General features: G+C 38.2%; 1 long non-coding RNA gene across 1 annotated transcript in view; it reads left to right on the top strand.

Moving 5' to 3' along the window:
* LOC106945209 (uncharacterized) overlaps window positions 1-2,121 on the top strand; it is a 17,391-nt gene extending 15,270 nt beyond the window's left edge. The window contains exon 3 of the long non-coding RNA XR_001424506.1: window positions 2,109-2,121. This is a non-coding gene — a long non-coding RNA (uncharacterized LOC106945209). The remainder of the gene's footprint in view (window positions 1-2,108) is intronic.
* Window positions 2,122-4,220: the final 2,099 nt, after the last annotated feature.

The raw sequence follows: 4,220 nt of genomic DNA on the forward strand, positions 1-4,220 counted from the left end.
TCAAATTTAGATCATTTAAATCTAAAAGAAACCATGATTAGTTGTAACAATAGACTTTATTTGAGAAATATTTATTTTAGCTGTTAAAACAACACAGTAATAATACTGTAGGTTACTCAGTTTTTATAAATTTTTATAAAATATTGTCACGAATGTCATCATGTTGTTCACGCTGCAATGCATTCTGGGTAAATGACGTCTAATAGTCCAACTACGAGGCTTCATCCGGCCAAAACACCAATGAGCAACAACATCATTAAGCCTTTTCAAATTGCGCATTGAAATCGATCGGAATGAACAAATCACAAGAGGTGATGAAGAGGAGGCCCAGCTGGAGGAAGAGGACAGAGTTGGAGCTTGTTTTGCTGCTGCTGCCTTCAGCTTCATAAATGAAACAATGAAAAACATTTACCTCTTGTCAAACTGTGTGATCTGGTAAGAACTTCAATAGCTCTGTATCTGGTTGGCAGTAGTGCCGCTGGTACTACTGGCGCAGAGCTCAGTTAGCATTTAAAAGAGCTTCCATTGCTGTCTATCTGATGTTCTTCTCAACGTTTTTGCTCCGGCAGCAGCGGAGTTTACACGCTTTGTGGATAAAAGCTATATTAATTTTTAGCTTGTTATGGTAATGATCACCTGTTAGAGCCTTCGTTAGATTTGCTCGTACAAATGACTCAAAATCTTCTGGAGAGAAATGTTGAGGGCACAGATTAGCTCCTTCGGAAGTTGCGTTCGGCTCTGGCTCTCTCGCACTGCGCTGTCCTTTCTTTTTCAGGGGGAAGCATCCAGATTCCCCTGACTGCTTTTTTATTGTTTTTTTTATTACAGCCAACAAAGTGTGGCATTATCTAAAATTACACCAGTCAAACGCGGTATGTTGAACAAAACCTCGGGTAAAGTTAACCTTCCTTAGTTTACTTGGTGAAAAAATTGTGACCTATATGGGTAAAAAATATAATGAAAGGCACACATTTTTGACGTAATTATAAGTTTTAATAAAAAAGCCTTTTTTTTAGTTAATAGGAAAACTACAACATATTTAGGTCAATATGCTCAACTAATCCTGGATCCCATTAAGATTTCCCGTTAAACCAGCTGGTTTGAATGTGATTATTTGTCAGGAGACGTAAATTAAGCATTTTTTAGGGTTTAATAAAAACTCGGTATCACCATTTAGGCAGATTGTTTTGTTTTCTTTCAGCATGTTGATAATTTGTCAATTCAACAAACGCCATAAGTCGAGTTGGAATTTTAAAAAAAAATCAGCTGAAATGTGAGATTTTTAAAAGTGTAAGGTAATAAAGTAAAAATCTCCCCCCGAGCATTCATCAGTTTCTGCAGCGTTATGAATGCAACTCAGCTAAGCCAGCAAAACAAGATATTGTCATTCCTCATGAGCAAAAACCTTGACTAAGCCTTCCTCTTTTCTTAGCCCACACAGACTCGTGTCCCTGGTCGCCGTTATTAATCACTGGATTGTTGAAATTGCTGTTAAATTGTCCGTGGAGCAAAGCAAACCTTGAAGCTGAAATAGAGATGGGAGCGCTGCCGGACAGACGCGCTGTGCGTCTTATCTAACAGGAAGTGGATGTTTGTTGGTGTGTGCACTAATGTTTCATGATGTGAGACTCGTACACAGAGCTGCGATTAATTATACAATATCTGACTTCCTAACATTCACTTTGTTCAAATCTCTCCAGCTGTCTGTTCGGCTCTTTTTAATCTCTTCTGATCTCCTCCTCCTTTTGGCTCCGATCCTGGGATTCAGACGGAGGATTTGCTCCACTAAACGCTGAAGGAAAGAACACATTGTAAGTTCCTTCCACTTTCACATCCAGCTCAACACAGAGGGACTTTACAAACATCTGTGGTGAGACAAAACCTGCAGGGTTTTTATTTCTTTGTACCATTTTAAGTTTGTTATTTATGAACCTCCCAATTAACTCTTTAAGCTGTAAAATGAAGCAGGTTTAGTTCTGAAGTAGATTTTTTGTTCGATGCCAAAGTTGCACAAAACATTTATTGCCACGAAGCAGAAAGTGACGCAAGTCGACAAGAAAACAAATATGGACAAAATAAGACTGTCAACTCAAGAAGCTGTAAAACAGAAATTCATCTTTTTAAACAAATAATCAGCAAATGGATAATTAAACAAAGATCCAGGAGCTTCTGCTCATAGTTTTTATGGTGCTCATCTGCAAGATGTGGCGGATTTTATTTTCCACTAGGCTGCTTTTTTATTATTACTTGAATATCACATGATTCCAGGATTAAAGAATTAATGTCTCAGTAAGATCTGGAGAAACTCATCCATGCGTTTATCTTTAGTCGCATCGATTACTGCAACATGTCTGCCTAAAAAAGTCAGTCCTCCAGCTGTAGCTGATCCAGAACGCTGCTGCTGCTGCTGTTCTGACTAAAACTAGGCAGATGGAGAGCATCACCCAGATCTACAGTCCTTCCACTGAGAGACTTTAAAATACTGGTAGTTTATAAATCACTGAATGGCTTAAAGATCTGCTGTTGTCATAGCAACCCTGGTTCTGGTTCTGCAGAACCAAACAGGGAGAAGCAGCATTCAGGTTCTGCGCACCACAAATCTGGAACAAACTTCCGGAAAACTACAAAACAGCTGAAACACTGAGTTTCTTTAAATCTAAAAACCTGCTGAGAGTTGCTTCTGAACTGAAACATTAATAACACATCATCAAACTGTAATGCGTTTAATTTTTGACTGCATGGTTTTGTCTTTAAAACTTTTTTACTTTATGTTATTTAAATCACCTTGAACCGCCTTGCTGCTGAAATGTGCTCTACAAATAAAGAAAAAACTTAAACCATCTAAAAAGGTTTTTTTCTGTAATCTGTCATGACTCTCACATGTGATTTCCAACACATGAAAATTAGTTTTTTCTGACCCTCCTCTGCTCTCAGACTTCTCACGCCGCTGCTCACATGTGTCATCGTCACAAAAGGAAGGCCGCAACCTTGACTTGATTTATTAACCTCCCTCTGCCGGCTGCTGCTCCCTCTCTCCGTTTTCCCCTCTTTTAAGAGTGTGTGTCACTTCTTTCCTTCGAAGGGAAACACTTTTGCTTTTAGGAGCATTTAAGGAAAAAAAAGAGAAAGTCAGGCTGGTGGGAAGTGAGCGGGTCGGACTTCACTCTGACATCCAACAGGACTCCACACACACCCTGATGGATGGTCGCGACCTCGCGGCTGCAGACGACGTTAGCGCGCGGTGTGCTAGCTTACATGGTTGACCTTTTACGTTGCGGTAACAAGGCCACTGATCCGGGCCTGTGATTGGACGGCGCCGGACTCATCCGGAGCTGGTTCAGGAAGCGAACCGACGGAGAACGTCTCACACGTTCTCGTCAAAGTCCTATCCAACAGCCTGGGAGGATTTTTATGTAACCAAATGTAAAATAGAGTGGAAATTTTTAAATTTTAAGGACCAAAATGACAATAATTCATATAAATAACAAAAAGTAACAAAATCACGCAAGAGAAAATGTTTCCAAATCAGTTTCTTTCAATAAAAAAACTTATGAAACTTTAACAAAAACTGCAGGTCTGTGTCTGGTGAATTTTTGGGGAAAACATGTTTGTTTTTCCTTTCTAGAAATTATACTCCAGTAATAGTGGCACTACTTCAACATTTTTTACTCGAGTAAAAGTAAAAATCCAAAAAATTACTCAAGAGTAGAAAAAGTCAATCATTCAATATTTAAAAATTACATAATCAGATGGACCAAAATATGAAGTTCAGTGGAAATTATGGTATTTTAAGGACCAAAATAAAAATTCATAAGTAACAAAATCAGGATTTTATTTCCAAATCAGTTTCTTTTGATCAAAATCTTATTAAACTTTAACTGTAGGTGTGCATCTGTGACTGAATTTCTGCTCAAAACATGATTGTTTTTCATTCAATGGGTAGAAAATCCAGAAATTTTACTCAAGAGTAGAAATACTTCAAAGTAAAATTACTCAAGTAGAAGTAAAAAGTAGAGTGTAGTAGAAATACTCCTAAACAGTTACTCAGGTAAATGTAACTAGTTACTACCCAACTCTAGTCAGCATCTCTTGTAAATTGCAGGTTTTATTTTTTAAAATACGACTGAATAAAGCAGCTCTGTTTGGCTCAGTGTGTTTCAGTGTTTTAAAGGATTTTTCAGCTCTTGCTTCTCCGGCGACATGAGCTCTTAATCTGACCC

The sequence above is a fragment of the Poecilia latipinna genome, unplaced genomic scaffold, assembly GCF_001443285.1.
Source record: "Poecilia latipinna isolate Pla-1442-1.1 unplaced genomic scaffold, P_latipinna-1.0 Scaffold134, whole genome shotgun sequence".
NCBI classification, from domain to species: Eukaryota; Metazoa; Chordata; class Actinopteri; order Cyprinodontiformes; family Poeciliidae; genus Poecilia; species Poecilia latipinna.